Source organism: Pan paniscus, chromosome 16, assembly GCF_029289425.2.
Source record: "Pan paniscus chromosome 16, NHGRI_mPanPan1-v2.0_pri, whole genome shotgun sequence".
Classification (NCBI taxonomy): domain Eukaryota; kingdom Metazoa; phylum Chordata; class Mammalia; order Primates; family Hominidae; genus Pan; species Pan paniscus.
In genome coordinates, this window is record NC_073265.2 from 42,348,075 (window position 1) to 42,365,776 (window position 17,702).

General features: G+C 38.7%; 1 long non-coding RNA gene across 1 annotated transcript; it reads left to right on the plus strand.

The window, feature by feature from the left end:
* The first annotated feature begins 1,590 nt into the window (after positions 1-1,590).
* On the plus strand, positions 1,591-14,908 carry LOC130540845 (uncharacterized). The gene is made up of 3 exons (XR_008954848.1): positions 1,591-1,881; positions 3,435-3,481; positions 14,449-14,908. It is a non-coding gene; the product is annotated as an uncharacterized LOC130540845 (long non-coding RNA).
* The last annotated feature ends 2,794 nt before the right edge of the window (positions 14,909-17,702 follow it).

Consider the following 17,702-nt stretch of genomic DNA (forward strand, 5'->3'; position numbering starts at 1 on the left):
AAATCCCCCCTTAAAAACAATCCAGCAGGAGCCTGGTAAATGATCTTACTTCTCATGCTCTATAGTTTCCTCATGCTAAGGTCTACAGAGTTGAGATAATTTCCGAGAGTCTGACACAGCAGCTCTTTCCCTTACTAGGGCATGAATAGCAGAACTGCAGTTAACAAGTCTTCATGGTCCCAGAGAGAAATTGATATTTGCTGACTGCATTGTGCTGAAGTAAAATTTCAAGAGTGCATTAAAATCCTTTGTAAAGAAGGTTGAAGACATTACAAAAATGCGTGGGCACCTTGGGCATTAATATTTGATTCAATATCTTTTAGTCGCATATGGCATATTTTGATGGAGGAGGCGTGTACAGATATAAATACAAATTGGAGAACCACCAGGGCCACTGCTAGCTGTCTATAAGACTCCTGGCTGGCGGGGTCCACTCAGCTTCACCCCATACACAGACTTTCTGAGGCCATATTCTGAAGTAAAAAGAATCAAGGGAAAATTTTTTCTGTCTACTCCATTGTTTATAAATGGAAACTTCCATCCCTCTTCAGGAGGAGCTGGGAACGTCATGCAACAAACAACCATATCACACCACACCCAGTAAGTATTGCTAGAGCACCTGCTAAACAACTACTAAGTCCAAAGTCCTATATTCAGATACTGACATGGGTGACAAAAAGAAAAACTTAGTTTCTACTCTTCAGGAGCTCAGAGTCTGGGGGAGGGATGGATACAAATAACCAGTGAACATGAAAATGGCAAAATAAGTGCTTTGGGAAGAGGCGAGGGAAAAATGAGATCCTGCCAGCTCCCCTTGTATCTGTTTCATTGGAAATGTTTTTCTCTATTTTCACTCATAAACCACCTGCTTGGGACTCCGTTGGCCATCACCAATACATTTTCTTTTTCTCTGTATCTCTTGTCCAGCTCAACCCTGCTAGAGCAGCTTCCTTTGCTGATGTGCAAGAGGCTTTTTTTTCACCCCTTCCTATCAGCCAGGGTTCAATTGCAGCCCACAGAGCCCATTCAAGTTTGATTAAGCAGAAAGATATTTATTACAGGGTATTAGGAACTTACAGATTTCTAGGGACAGGTGAGAGAACCAAACATGAATGCCAGACAGCAGAAGTGAGCAGCGAGGAAGAATGCTCAGTTACTCCCTGAGGCTGTTCCAGTGGAAAGTCCACAGCTGCTGCCACCTGTCACTCTACATTCATAAAACTACTACCTGAACACCAGAACCTCTGCTACAGCTGCTGCAGATTAACTCAACACTTTTATGACCAGTGCTTGCCAGAAAAGGCTGTGGCCTTATCAATTTTAATTTTTTAAATCCAAAGACTCACAGGGTGCATTTGCTTGGTTGAAGCTAGTCATGTGCAAGGGATGTTTGAAATGGAGGTTTTCAGATTCTTCTTGGGAAAAGCTTAATGCATCATGCGTAAAACTACCAAAATGAGGTTAACAGAATCATTGGGAGCCACAAATGACAGGTCTATTTTATCTATTATATCATCACTTAGACTATTTGCCCTTAGAAAGTTTGAGCACAGGTTTTAAAAAACATTTAATGATATGCACAGAGGGGCCTGGTAGAGTATAACATTTCAACATTTTACCAGGTGTAATGTTCTGAATGTGTTCCCTTAAATTTATGTGTTGGAAACATAATCCTGAATGTAACAGTGTTGGGGGCTGGGGCAGAATGGGACATGCCTAGGTCATGAGGACTCTGCCCTCATGAAAGGATTAATGCTGCTATAAAAACAGCCTGCAGGAGTGGCTTTGCTCTCTTCTGCTCTTCTGCCCTGTGAGGATGCAGCAAGAAAACCCTCACCAGATGCCAGTGCCTTGGTCTTGGACTTCCCAGCCCCCAGAGCTGTGAGAAAATAAATTTATTTTCTTTATAGTAAACAGTTGATTCAGATGAGCAAAGCCCTCTGTGCCTCCAGTCTTCTCCCAACAGTGTGCCTGTCAGCTGCTCAGAATAAATATTTTTCAGTGGGATTGGCTGACTTTTGATCTATACACCTGTCAGAGTCTGATTCATATTTTCTCTGTCAAAATCTCTATTTACATAAATTAATCAACTTAAGTCTATTTTTAGAGGAAGCAGGATTAAAGATTTTGCCATAAATTTCTCATCTTTGAAATTAGGATTAGGTCTAGAGGAAAGTGGATTAATGCGTTTTTTTCTTGGAATCAAGATCTAATTTTCTTTCTAACCATCTCCCCTTTTGTTTTTTCATGTTTTTTTTTTTTCAATATAAGTATCTTTACCATATTTTCTTTTTTTCCCTCTTTCTCCCTTCCTTTCTTACTCACTTTCTTTTTGTCCTCTCCATTTCCTTGCTCTTTCTTTCTTCCCTTCCCTTCTTCCTTCCCTCCCTCCCTCCTTTCTTTTTCTTTCTTTCTTTTCTTTTTTCTTTCTTTCTTTCTTTTTTCTTTCTTCTTTCTCTTTTTCTTTTTCTCTCCTTCCCTTCCTTCCTTCCTCTTTCTTTCTTTCCTTCTTTCTTTCTTTCTCTCTCTCTTTCTTTTTTCTTTCTTTCTTTCTCTTTCTTACTTTCCCTCCCTTCCTCCCTTTCTCCCTTTCTCTCTTTCTGTCTTTCTCTCCTTTGCTCTTTCTTTCTTTCTTTCTTTCTTTCTTTCTTTCTTTCTTTCTTTCTCTCTCTTTCTTTCTTTCTTTTCTTTCTTTCTCTTTCTTGCCTGCCTGCCTGCCTCCTTCCTTTCTTTCTTTCTTTCTTTCTTTCTTTCTTTCTTTCTTTCTTTCTTTCTTTCTTTCTTTCTTTCTTTCCTTCTTTCCTAGCAGTCCTTCTTGGGGTGAAGGTACGGTGGGGAGGATAGTCTTTTAAATCAGCGATTTTTTCAACTGGGATGATTTTGCCTCCCAGAGGACATTTGGCAATATTTGGAGATATTTGTGGTTATTACAATGGGGGCGGGGGGATGCTACTGGCTTCCCCCTGTAGAGGATACTGGGTTGAGGCCAGTGATGGTGCTAAACATTCTGCAATGTACAAGACACCTCCCCACAACAAAAATGATCCAATTCTAAATATCGAGTGTCAGGGTTGAGAAATCGTTCTTTAAATGAAGCTGATTCTATTCTGTGAAGAACATAGTAGTAATTCCTAAGAAACTGAGCTGTGTTATATATGTTTAAGATATATTTCTTTCCTTAAAATTTCAGATTTGGGAACCTGGGAAATTAGGTTGAGGGTAAACACACCTAGTAGCTTCTTGTCCAGACAAAATCAAGAGGAGGCAGAGATTGAGAACAGTGGAGAGGGTCTCTTGTGGTAGGGTGACCAATTCCTCCTGGTTTCCCTGGGGCTTTCTAGGTGTTAGCACTGTAAGTGAACATAAAGTGAGCAGAGCTTAGGAGTGTAGAGAGAACTCATGATGTCCTGCTTCTCTCCTGTCTTCCTACCCAGGACTAGATCGCTAGCTGGCCCTTTGATTTAACTCTTCATCTACCATAGTAAGTACAAGTTTTATGTATGTAGACTTGCCTCTTTTGGCAGCAACGATTATAGTTTCAAATAACAGACAGAAGAACCCATTAAAGCTGTATATGTAGGAAATGTGAAAGACAAAGCTTTCTTTTGATTAATTTTTTCAAAATGTATAAATGGTAGACTATGTGCTAGGAAAAATAGATGTGAATAAATAAAATTATGGTGGAAATTTTCGTCTAGGCATTTTACAGAGTGGGTGAGTTTACATATTCTCTGGGTTACTGTGACAGTTGTGACAGATAGGTTTAAAGAATTAAAGATCAAATTAGTGAAGAGAACAAGGAAGTCTATAAATATCTGGTCTTATTGTAATTGAGATGGTTAACCATAAAGCAATGAAGGGAAACCCATAGAAAACATTTAGTTCACAAGTAGAAAGAATAGTTAAAACTTACATCACTACAGGCAAGGAACTTAAGATGATAAATATTTTTAGTGCCAGTTCTAATAACTCTGTTTAATTGTAAACCAAAAACCTAGATGCCATCACACATGAGCTGTGAATATTAGTGGCCCAATTTATCTGGGTCACATGACCATGAACAGACAGTGGAAGAGGGAAAACTGGCATCTAAAATTTATTTCCTTCCTGGGTTACAAAACAGAACTACTAGCCAGGTTGTAACGTAACTAAATTGGTCAGTAAAACCAATCACAGTTTTATAGAGTCTACACTAACGCTGGGAAAGACACTACAACTCAGCAGAAAATTTACCAACATGCCAGAGTTAAATAAGAAAAAGAACTTGCATGATTCCTACTAGCAACAGCTAACCTTAATAAAATTGGACGTGGCAGTTGAGATGCCCAGGCCACTGGGCTAGATATTACCATGAGCCCTTGGGCAGTTTCCACACAGGGCTAAAGTAGGGAGTAGCTGCAGGTGTGGGCCCCATACTCCTCTGGTCCTTGGCCTTTTCAAGACCCTAACAGCATTACCCAGGCAATGGAAAATTGAGTCCAGTTAATTCAATTGAATCCAAGGTCTTGGACACCATAGATGTGCTGATTCTGTCAATCTTCATTCAATTTTTTGCCTTTATATTCCTCCTGGGTGTCCACCCATTTTCCAAATGGAGATCCTCCTGTCTATTTTTTACACAGTGTTTCTGGCACCTCAGCCTCTTCTTGCAGCACTCCTTCCCCATTCTGGCCCTAACCATCACCTATCTTTCATAGGTCAGAAGATATGATCTATGTCTCATCTGAAGATGTCACTTATCTGTATCCCTCTAAATAGTAAAGTAGATAAATAAAGTATATAAATAAAGTATTTTATAAATAAAGTATCTAAATAGTAAAGTCTATAAATAAGTATAGACTTCTCCCCCGCTGTGTCTTTTCTCACTTTCTACAGCTTCTTTGATACCATTTCTCTTCATTCCCAGAATATTCTCCCTGCTTTGAAGATCACACCAAGCTTTTTATATTCCTCTGCATGCCCTGTTGCCATTAACTCCTTCCCCTCTGATCTGTCCCATGTGAGTGACATGGGAACTTTTCTCCTCTCCAACTTCTGTCATCACCTGAGTGATTTCTTATATCACGTAGACAATATATTTAGCACCGTATTTCCAATTCCTTGATCTCAGTGCCAATGGCCTTCATCTCTAATCCACATCAACGATTCTTATCTACAGCAACATGTTGCCATCATGGGACTGTTCCATACCTGAAATCTCAAGCCCCGCAGCCCTTTTCTAGGATGGCGCCTCCCATGTGTACTGCCTTCTCTGTCACCCCAACAGTGCCTGCCTCTCATGCTTCTCGATTACTCAGTTTTCTGACTTCTTTCTGCACCAGCCTAAAATTGCTACTGTTCATCATAACTTCTCTCTCACCAATACCATCATATCTCTCTACTGCTTATGTTTTTGGCATGCATCTCCTACACACTTCTAGTGGCACAGTCAGTCTATTGAATACTGTTGGAGAAAGTCACAAACTGCATATTTGTGTCAGTGCAAGTTCATAACTTCTAATATCCTTTGCGCCTCAAGATCCCTTACCAGTTATTTTCCTTCCTTTCTGGTGAGTGCTTCTATTTCCTTTAACAGCTTTGTCTTCTCTGTGATGCCCATCCTAATTTCTCTTGGTGGATGGACCATCCCATTTAGCTACCTTAAAGCATGTACAGAACATAATGGTGTTTACTTATAAATAAATATCCTTAGTTTCTACTTATGAGAAATTAGAGATTATTAATCAGGAACTTCTTAATTTCTTGTCTCCTTGTCTACAAACTTATTTACATCTGTATCATTCTCTGGACCCATAGGAGGCATTACCCTCCCTGCTCTGTTCTTCCTGAGTCACCTGGAGCCTTGCTGTATCAACGATCTACTTTTTCTACTGTGTTTTCAGCTTCCTGTCTTCCTTCCCTTAGCTTAACATGTGATCAAGTTCCTCCATTCTAGCAAAACCAGAACAAAACCTTCCTTGTATTCTACAATGCTTTCAAGCATTTAGACAATCTCTCTTTTCCCTATCATAGCCCATTCTTTTAACATCCTGTTTACTAAACCCCACTGCAACCTAGCCTCAGCCACTGACACCGTTCTCATTAAGATCACTGTGGGAATAGTCTGTGTTTGTCTTATGTCAGCTTCTCTGCAGTACCTGACACTTGGGAGCCCACTCCTATTTTTAAGGCTCCCACATCCCCTTCTTTACAACAGCAGTGTGATGAGATGATTTGAATAGGCCAAGAAGTGGCCCACGTCTCTGCCTTGCACATGCCATTCACGCTTCTTGGAATGCTTTCCTTACCATTGCCTTCTGTCTTTTCTGCCTAGATGAATTCTCATTTATTCTTCAAATTCTGGCTTAGATGTCACCTCCTCTTGGCAGACTGAATTTCTCTGTATGAACCTCTTGTTACTAAGATAGCCTCCTTAACTGAAGATCTCTTTCTTCAAGGTGGACTTCCAAAACAGCCTCTGAGTTATGAAGTCATCTGTTTTAAATCAGAAACAGAAAAAATAGAGGAAATCTTGGATCTTCTTTATTGCTAATAAGGAAAACATTACACATATTTTTCTATTGGCATGCTCTGGCAGTGTCAACATAGTCTAGCTAGTCATTTCTCTTTCTACCTGCTCTAACCTTATCTTTTTCCCCAATTTTAATGCATTTTTTGATTGGCATTGACTGGCTAATTAGCATTTACTTCTAGCATGGAGGCTGGCCTGATATAAAAATATTTACAATGTTTAAAACACAAACTGAATTTAAAATTTTTTTCAATCTGAGTTATAGGAAGGTCATTAGTTCTTTCCTTAACAAATACAATGACTTTTAAAATACATGGTTTTCCTTGTAGCATGGTACATGCCTATGCTTTGTAGGAGAAGCACAGGATGTGGATTTAGTTCAAATATAAGCATGTAATTATACTAGGGAAAAAAAGAGAACAATATTCTTTTTTTGAAGGTCAACAATGGACTCAAATATGAATTAATATTCAACACCACTGAATGACATTTCATCAAACACTTTATGTTTGGTTTTAATTTGTAATTTTTCTGAAAAAAGTATTAGCTAAGTAGATGAACTATGATGACACTGAAGTCTTCTCTACAGTTAGAAAGATCTCTTTTGCCGGGGCTCTGGACTGACTCATGTCTTTTCTGTAGCTTATGTGTTAATGGCACTGGTGTCACTGATACTTCTGTGCCCCATCACCATGGAGATTGATGGCAAAAACGATTCTGGCCAATATGGCTTTTAGATGTTGCCTGTCTAGACACAGTCAGGATTACTGGAAACTTGTCTCTTTTTTTTATTTCATGGATACTTTATCCTTTTGCACTTAAACCTTAGTCTCTAAGGGGACAGACAAATCTTTCCAGCTTTGATATTTCACAGGGATGATGGGTTTTGTTTATGTTTTTATAGTTAACTACATTTGGTCCTACTCTTTCCTCCCTATATCCTCATGTGTTAGTGGAATAGGTTTATCCAGTGGCTTTGAAGGATACCCTGAGTATTTTGCACGTTATCATGTGTACTAGGTATAATACTTTTGAAATAGCTCCTTTTAATGCTCTTTTATCAGATGCCTTCATCCATACACTAAATCACCATTATGGTTGGGGCAGGAGTATGTAATTTAAATGCAACCTATGAATGGAGGAGGGTAGGACATAGGGATGTTCTATCCTAACTGGAAGAGTGGAGAGAAAGCCCAGTGCTCCTGGATCTAGGGAAATGTAGGGAGAATGAGTGGGTCAGAGGCAGAGTGGAGAAGTCAGAATGTTCTGAAGGGGCCCCCTTCAGTGAGGAACACTCATGATTGGCAATGGGATGATGCTGTGTGGACCTAAACCTCCTGTCTCTTCTCTATGGTTAAGGCTTCCTCTATACCCAAACACCATTTTGAAGTAGGAGGAAATCTGAAATACTGAGTCTTTAAACCAAATAAGATGACTGAATCACCTATAGCAATTTTGTTTACAATGGCCCTTCTGAGTTTACTACATTGGACCAAAATGAACCACTCTTAACTCTTCTGCCCAAATGTTATGGGCTTGGGAGGAAGATTAGTTCAAACACGAAAACAAAGAAATGATATTTTTCTTTGCACATATAAGAATATTTTGAGTGTATGTGGCACTCTCTTATACACAGAGAAGGAGACATGCCTCTCTCTCCTGAAAGCATTGGGTTAATGGTCATGAATGTGGGTTAAGTGTATGAGTCAGGAAGGCCTTGCCCCAAGATAACATTGGCTAACACACCCTGAAAATGGAAAATAGTCCTGTGTCCACTAAGGGTGGGGAAAGTGCCTGGTGGAGGCCAGGCCCCTGAGTGGCTTTTCTCTGGGGATTGACTCTGGCTGGGGAGGTTATGGGAGCTTCTCTAGCCATTTCCCTGTCGGGCTGTAAAGCACATTGTGGTTGACTCTCCATCTCTGTTCCACACCAGCTGGTTATTACAGCCCACTATTTTTCAGTCTTATTGTACTATAGTCTTGTAGTATTTTTAGTCTTATTGCCAGTAATTGGTTGAGGAATGGATAAACTTCCACTTATTTGAGCCAATGAAAGAAAAAAAATCTTTCTGGGGCCTTCTTGGAATGACATTCTGGCCTTCAGAGAGAGAAGTGACATATTAGCCTAATGATCTGGATGGTGCAGTGGAGAGATGATAAAACAGGGTTTCAAATGGCAGGGTTGAGTCATTGGATCAACTGACCCAGGAGCCTGCCTCACCTCTAGACTCCCCCTAGAATGAACTAATCTATTTCTTTATAGTTTGAGTCTCTTGTAGGTGAGATTCAGTTATTTGTGGTGCCAAGTAAGCTGACTAACACATAGGTCATTGATATTTTTCTCCACAGTAATTATGCTGAGAAACAAACTACTTTGATTACTGCTTTGATGCCAAGTATATATTCCACAGGACATTTTCTAAAAATCTATTTGTAATGCTTCCAAGTAGATGATAAGGGATTTATTGGCATGGGAATTCTGGACATCTGATTCTGTTCCTGATTTTTTCTAGTAACCAGATGGACAAATATTGATTTCTCTAGATATCCCTTTCCTTAGTAGTGGAATAAAATCCTTAGACACAAATCTCATTGGTTCTTAAAGCTTAGTGTACATTTGAAAAAAATGGGTTGAAAGAGTGCTTAAAATGCAGTTTTTTGGGCCCCTCTTTAAAGAGTCTGATTGATTTTTAACAAGTACAGTACTAGAGATAATTCTAATACAAAATGTTCAAAGGGCCACAGTGAGGAACTCTGAACTAAAGACACAGTTAAGATCTTTGCAAGTTAGCTTGGGGCCTGATTTGTCTTATCCATCAACAATTGTTACCTGTACCATTGCTGTACTTTATTCTTCCCAGTTGTGAAGAAACCATGGATTTTAGCAATGAAATTTTATTGGGATGAATGACCAAATGTAGGGGGTTATAGAATCATCAAGCAGGAAAGAACCACAAGAGGTCAACACAGTTCACCTCCTTGCTTCTGGGACGGACTCCATCAAAAGCGCACAGAGAAATTGGTGCCTGCTTCTATTCACAGAGGGCTCAAGAAAGTGATGCCACATCTACCTGGAGTTGTTGGTCATGTAAACTCTTCCTAAGCAGATAGTTCTGGGAATGACATAGTCTGAGGAATCATATATTCTCATTTGATAATTTTCATATTAGCCTTGTATGAGTGTCTGATTATCAAATAATTGAGAAATAAAACACATTTGAAACTAATATTGTCCTGAGTGTAATTTAATCATTCGTGATTCAAAAGGGAATTCTTGACCTCATTAGGAATAATGCTTGAACTGGAAAAATAAGGAGGGCTGGTTAAATTGAAATTCACAATTGATAGAATGCTACCTAATGGAAGTTCTTCCTTAGAGCTGGTTTAATGTCTTCCTGCTGCAATTTAAGCTGGTTTTCTCTTACTTTATCCTCTGTGGAGTGGGAATAAACTCTGATTACCATCGCCTCCATAACAATCCTTTATTCTTTTGAAGAGTTATTAACTTCTCCTTCAGACTTCTCTATTTAAGGCTAAAAAATTTCACTTCTTGTAACCTTTCCTCATATGTTTCATTTTTCAAACATTAATAATTTTCATTATGTGTCCTTGGACTCACTCCAAATTTTCCACATCTTTAAGCAGTGATGTAAATAGTACTAAAATAATAGCTCTGGTGGTTGCAGGGTGCAGTTTCCATGCACTTCTTTTGTATGGAGAGACAGCACAGTGTAGGGGATGGCACATGGACTCTGGCATCAGGCTACTTGGGTTCAAATCCCAATTCTGCCAACTTTGCAGGTTATTTAATCCCTGGGCTTCAGTTTCCTCATCTGTGAAATACGTATAATAACAGTACTTTGCCTCCTAGAGTTTTTAAGAGGATTAAACAAATCAAGTTGCATAAATAACTCACAACAGTGCCTGGTACAGAGCTATTATCATGGAGGGAAAGTCATGGAAAAAATGCAGAAAGAATATTAGCTTTCTAAAATAGCTAGTTTTATTCATACAGAAGGCAAGTTATATATAAATGGTTTAAGGATCACCAGCTATGGAACAAGAACTTTCTTGTTTGGAGTGAAAACTTTAAATGTTGCCTGTACTGATGGCTCTCAGGAACAAGGGCAGGATGCCTGGGTTCCAGGCTCTTCTCTGTTACTTGTTAGCTATGTAATTTAAGGAGGTTCCCTGAAATGTTATGAGACTTAGTGAATGCATCTGTGAAATATGAATAACAACAATTCATCCACCTAAATTATATGGTTTTCAGTTTCTTTTAGGCATCCAATATGTAGGTTTCTGATACTAAGTTTTGGTTAAGAGTTGATGGGAGGTTTGGAGAATGACGCCGTAAATCCTAACAAGTAACAATCTACTGAAAAAGAGAGGAGGAAATGATGAAAAATAAATGAATCTCCTTTCTAAATATCAAAATCCAACAGCAGGGCTTGTATCCAGGTTGGTTTTAAAAGCATGATTTCCCATCTTATTTGGAGATAATATGGTGCAGTGGTTTTAGAGTATAGGCACTGGCATTGAGTTAAATTTAGATTTTTGACTATGGAAAACTTATCTAAGTAAATCAGATTACTTATCTTCTTTTGGCCTCAACTGTCTTATCTTTAAAGTGGTGATATTTATGCCTACTTTGCAGGGTTGGTTTAAGAATATAAACAAGATAATATGTGTGAAGCACTTAGCAGAGTGACGGCACATCTTAAATCCTGAACAAATGGTCCCTTATATGATACCTCTGGTTTTTTTTTTTTTTTTGGTTTTGGGGGCGCGGTTCTAGAATTTAAAATAATTAACTCTTCTTGGCCTTTCTGAACACATGCCTGTCCGAATGTTATATATGGGGTACACCCATGAGCGCCTTGGGTTTGGGGCAGTGAAAGTTCAAGTTATTAAGTATGAGCAGGTTGTGGGATGGCAATACCCCCTTTCCAAATTTGAGCACATTTGCTTAGATGAAGTGCTGGCAGGGGTTGGGGGCAGGCCTGGAGGAGAACTGAGGATGGGGAGGCAAAACTTGAAGCCACATATGATAATGCAAACCACATTTCCTGGCTCCACCACTTAGTTCTTTCCCTTGGGAAATTTTTACTGGTATTTTGCCTTACTGCGAGTCTTTGCACTTCCTGTTATGAACTGGTTAAGAAGATAATTATAACGTGGTTATGGGAAATGGTAATGAAATATACCTCACTATACAGCAAGAGAGATTAAGACCTCTGCCATTTGGGAGGACAGTAAAAGCAAGTTATTATTTTTAAATAACATTTATTACTTATTAAATTATAAAGAATTCTGTCTTATTTTCGACATTTTTGAAAAACACAGAAACATAAGGACTATTAAAATGACAACTCTTCCCAACACTCAGTAATAATTACTGTTCACATTTTGTCATTTTTTTCTTTTCTTAATCTTTTTCTGTGATCGCATATGTATTTATGCATATATTATTATAAATGATGTACAATGTTGAAATATTTTATATACTATTAAACAAAATCTGTATAAATATATACACATATAAATATAAATATGTATATACATACATAATTTTTCACCCTGTTTTAATGGCATTGTGTGGTAAACATTTCCTCACATAATTACATATTTTTAGAAAGTACATGATATTTCATTTTATGGTTGTCATATGATTTTTGTAACCAGATTGACATTTACATTATTATAATATTTTGATGTTATAAATGAAGCTGCAATGAGAATTCTTTCTCAAAAATTGTTACGAATATCTGTGGTTATTTATTTGGGACAAATTTCTCCTCAAATACATTAAAGTTCCCTACATGAGGCCAAAGTAACTTCTGGGAAGATGGTAGCATGTTACAGTTTGCTAGCAATGTATGCGAGTTCGTACTTTACTTCATTATCATGAGATTAACAATCATGTTTTTGAATCTTTGTTAGTTTGCTACATTAAAAAATAGTTTAACATTATTTTTGGAAGGTGTATGTGTGTACCCGTGTTGTTTTTTGTTTTAAATAGGTGAATGTGAAAGGATTTTTGGTCTTTTGTATTTCTTTAATTTATTTATTGCTATTGTGCCCTATGACCATAAATGAGATGTTTTTACTTATTTTCATATAAAAGTTTATATATTATATACACTTGTATATGAGTGTTTGTGTGTATATGTCCGTTTAAGGTACATTGCCTGTCATACATATTACAAACATTTCCCTGTAGTTTGTTATTTGCATTTGCGTCTTGTTGATGATATTATTTTGATTTGACTTTTTCAAATTTATTATGTTCAACTCATCAATACTGTTCTTGGTGTTTTTAATGCTTATACATTCCTAAAATCAATGTGTTACTTTATTTTATAAAAAAGATCAATTTTTATGGCTTATTTTTATTTATAAAATAAAAGCCATTAATCCATATAGAATTTATTTGGGTGTAGTATACATAATATTGTGCCAATTAATCATCTTTTCTTTTTGCATAAGTCTAAAGATGTTCTTCTTCTTTTGGTAAGAAACAAAGATTTCCCTAAGCCAAGCAAAGGCTACAGAAGCAAAGAAATTTGTCTCTCGTTGGCTGCAGGCCATCTGAGGTGGGACAGAAAGGCTAAGTGACTGGCCCCTGGCTCCAAGGGAGTTTTAATCCATGGGCCAATGTTGGTATAGCAGAGCTGGTCTGCTTCTGTATTAAGAGAAAGGAATTTAGACACTTATGCTCTCAAGGTTCCTAGTAAAGTCATAGAGGCAACAATCTTCTGTTGATTGAATTTTAACTTAATTTAATTTAATTTCCTTGGCAATCACAGATGGTGTCATCCAGCAGCTAGAGGCTAAAAAGGGGCACTCTACAAACCGAATGAAAACATGTTGACTTATAATGAGAAGCACAAGCAAATGGAAGCAAAAGTGTGACAGTCAACAGTGAGTTGCAGCATGAATTCTCAGGATAGCAAAGGCCTGGACTGCTCACCAAGTGCTTTCTGCAAGTTTGAACAGCAACAGCAATGTCATCTAAAACGACTGTTCTCAGGGTTAGACTCTACTAGGGTGGGTTCAAAAACATTAAACAAAAATGACGGAGGAAAAGTATTAGAGTGTTCTTAAATGAGTAGCATCGATACGGTTAAAATTATGTTTGATTAGAAATAGACAAATATTTAGCTAAGAGTGGAATTTTATCTCATTCCAAAGCAAGAGGGGAGAAACATCTGGCTTTGTTGATTGTGCTTTGGTGTTATCATTTAATCATATTTATTACAATATATTACCATATTTGATGTTTGATAATTTATGTTGCCCCAAATTACGAGGCTGTCTCTTTCTAATGAAATGATAAAGGTAGGTGATTGGAGTCTCATGTGGAGAGAAGGCACTCATGCCACGGAGAGAGTCTGAGGGGAGGGGTTCTGAATCATCTTAGGCCCTCTGTCTCTAGATATGTTATGCATTCACCCAGTTAACAGCCATTTCCTGTAATCAGTAAAAGCTCCTGATGAAGATGGAATCAAGAGGTTTCTGTTTGTGTTGCTTCTAATCAACCCACACAACGGATGGATCAGGGAAGAAGCTATGTTCCCCCGGTGCTGGAAAACAACCCTGAACTCTCACCCCAGCTGCGGTGGTCATCTTTATTACAGACCGTAGAAGCTCAGGCCTGGGCCATTTTCTGATGCCACTGATATGATGATACTTTCTTTCTATCAGTCTTTGCTGGAGATTTTGATGTTTCAAGCCATATTCAACAGGATATGAACTCACCATTGTTCATTTTTTCCAATTTTGGAGAATAAATGGCATGCTTTCACGAAAATTTGTTAAAACGCAACCCCGATAAGCAAGTGGATCTAAAGGTGGCTGTCAGATATCCCTTTTTAAAATAGAAAACCTGCACTTTGAAATGCTCAAATTGTACTATTTTCTATACCCTTGTAACAGATCAGGTGCCACAGCTTGATGAACGAGATAGAATCGCACAATGGGATCAAAGGGACAGCCAGCCCAGTTTATTTCCAGAGGAAAAGCTTACCAGGACACAAAGGAGGAAAAAAGACTCGGCTTGAAACCAATTCTTCCCTGAAGTACAAATGTAAGAGAAAAGACATCACCAGGAGCAGTTACATCTATGGCAATCGTAGCTCTGTAAGCCTGGCCTGCTCACGTGGAAGTAAATTATTTGATAAGCTGGGGAAATATAAGCAGTTTGTGTGGATTAAAAGGAAATCCTCACCCAAACTATATCTTTAAAAATTATCTAGATAATTCAGGTGAAAGCAGCCTTTCTCCCTTGTGAATTATTAAAGTAATTGATTACATCCATCTGCTCCTCATCAGAGAATTCAAGGGCCAAATGCTTTTTCGGCGTCTTCTTTTCTATCCTTCCCTTTCATGTGACTTACTCTTGTCTGAATCAGGAGTTTCTGTGAGTAATCACCGGCCAGCTGTCACCGGTTCTCTTTTCACCTGTTCTCTTTGCAAATCTGAGCAATCCAAACCTGCAGGGGTAACATTCCCCAACTGGCTGAGAGTACATAAGTGGTTCTTCAGCTCTGAGATGATCCTATCACTGGCTGCTTTAAAATTTGTGATTAGTCTGCTTTTTGGGCATGTGAAATATAATTGTTGGTGCAGATAAACTTTTATTCACCAGAGAGAGCTTATTACAGAGCTGCTTGTCATGACACGTGGAAATTCAGGAAACTTCTGTGGAGTCTCTGTGTGGCGATTCTGGCCAGAATGGTCGTATATTTTCAAGATGCTAACTCTAGATTCCCCAAAGTTGTCTTTTGCCTGCTGGCTTTGGTCCTATTCCACGTGACTGTGGAGTGCCTCAAACTCAAGACAGCAAATGGAAAAGGAACAGAATCTGGCTCCTGGGAATGGCCTGCTACCTGACAAGGTGCCCTGAGTGCTAAAAACCCAGTGCTGCCCTGTGAGCCTACACGTCGGGTGAATGATCTCCAGCTGGATACATGGGATGCAGGGTTAAAATGGAAGTATTTGTTTCAGTTTAATTAAACATTTTAGCCAAAATTCTACGTAAGCTGTGTTATATGTAAACTTGAAACCCAAACCCCTGGTTTCAGTTGCCCCCTCTTATAATTATGAGGTTCATAATCTTGGCCTTGGATAAATCATATAAGTTCTTTGAGCCATAGGTTTTCCATCTGTAAAGTGGGGATAATGGTTCCTGCCAGGCCTCTCTGGGTTGTCATGAAATTTGAATGAGAACCTGAAAGCAATTAGTGAGCTCTAAGCAAGCTGTGTAACTATATGACAAACGGGTGCGTGGTTTAGAATAATAATGTGTATTGAGCACTTACTATGTGTGAGGCATTGGTCTACCTTACATGTAGTCACTCACTTAGTTGTCATCACAACCCCATGAGATGGATACTATGATTGTTTGTTCCACCTTTCATGATGGAGAAAGTAAGGCAGAATGGTTAAGTAACTTGTCTTAGGTGGCCCAGCAGAGAAGTGGCCTGGCTCTGGAGTCTGAGCTCTTAATTTCTGTATACCTATAGCACCTTCTACATCAGCTTTCTAGGAGCAGTGTGTATTGGTAAGTGGATACAAGTCCTTGAGAAGTACCAGTCTAGTCCTTGTTTTGGTTAAATTGGCTAATTGACTAATAACAGTAGAGGCCTTCTCCAGCATGGGATACCCAAAGCTTCAATCAGGTAGGACCACTAGGCATGGTAGCTGCTGTCAGGATCAGTATAGCCACCTGAGTGCCGCCTCCACCTCCCTCCCAACTTCTTCCCTACTCTTCTGGCTCTGCCAGGAAACTATGGTGCAACACTGTCAGGCTGCATGGGAGGAGGAGAGCACAGGCTAGGAACCCCATGGGGTTGTCCTTGAATTAGTCCTTCTTCCTGACTTTCAGGATTCAGCCATGAATACTGCCCCCTGAGGGAGCAGGAACCAGCACATTGTCCTGTACTCCATGTGGGGTTCATACCCCCTTCCTTTTGTCTTCAGGAATTCTATAGCGATTCTTCCCGATTAAATACATGCCGGTCAATTAGGAGCTTATCGGCTCAAATCCATGAGGCCTGATGATTGACTCTCCTTGGTCCATCTTTCTCGGCAGGAACAGACAAATCATCAGGAATTTGAACACATGTCTTTTAAACCCACCTTCCTTTGCTGCTTGCTATGCATGATGAAATTTCACATGAGAAATCATGAGATCCTCGCAAGATGCTCTTTGTTTGCCAATGGATTTTGATTTGGTTTTAGAAAAGTGGAAAGTGCAAATAGAATTAGGCTTGAAAATTATTCAAGAATCATTTTAATGCTCCCAGGAGATTGGTCTGCTAACTCACATAGATTTCTGCTCTCTGTCAGAATTTAGCCACTTCAAGGAAGCTTTTGTTTAGAAAGAGGTAAAATCTTTTGGAGAGAGACTACTTGTGAATTATTTGACAATTGCTCATATTTGCTTAATGTTCTAGAGAGACATAACAGGGTATTTGAGATTTTACATTTTATATAATGTGACTTCTGAAAATGTATTTTGGTTTCCTTTTTGAAAGATTTTTGCCTTTATAAAAATGATAATGAATTATAATAGCTCTAATTATTAGCCACATTCTCTGTTACACATTTTATACAATCTCTGTTATTCTTCCCAGCAATCTTTGCAATGTAGAGATTATAATTTTATTTTATTTATGATAAAACTTTATGTGTCCTCTCAGAGAGATTAAGTAACTTGCAGAGGATCGTAGAGCTGATTGTCAGTTAAGCTGGAATTCAAATCCTAGTCATTATAACTCTAACCCCACAGCATCTTAGACCTGTTGGCCCCTCAGAAGGAAGGGTGGGCCTAGAACTTCAGTGCTACCCCTTCTCTGACATCACTAGTTACTAAATCTGCAATCACAGCCTCAGCCTGTGCTTGGTCAACGGTAGCTAGGAACAGCCAGGAATCTTAAAGGGCCTCTAGAGAGAATTCCCAAATAGGTTCCTTTCCCTCTGAATTAGTAGATAAGCAGGTCTTTGGCTCATTTGGAGGGTAGGTTAGCAGGGCATAATGGTTAAGTGCTCAGGTCCTGGAGTTACTCAAACTTGATTCAACTCTCAGCTTTATCAATCTGGGCAAGTTTCTTATTCTCTTACTATATAGTTTATGAGAGTTAGACAGAGGATTGCAGGTAAAGCATGTAGCTAATGCCTGGCGTGTG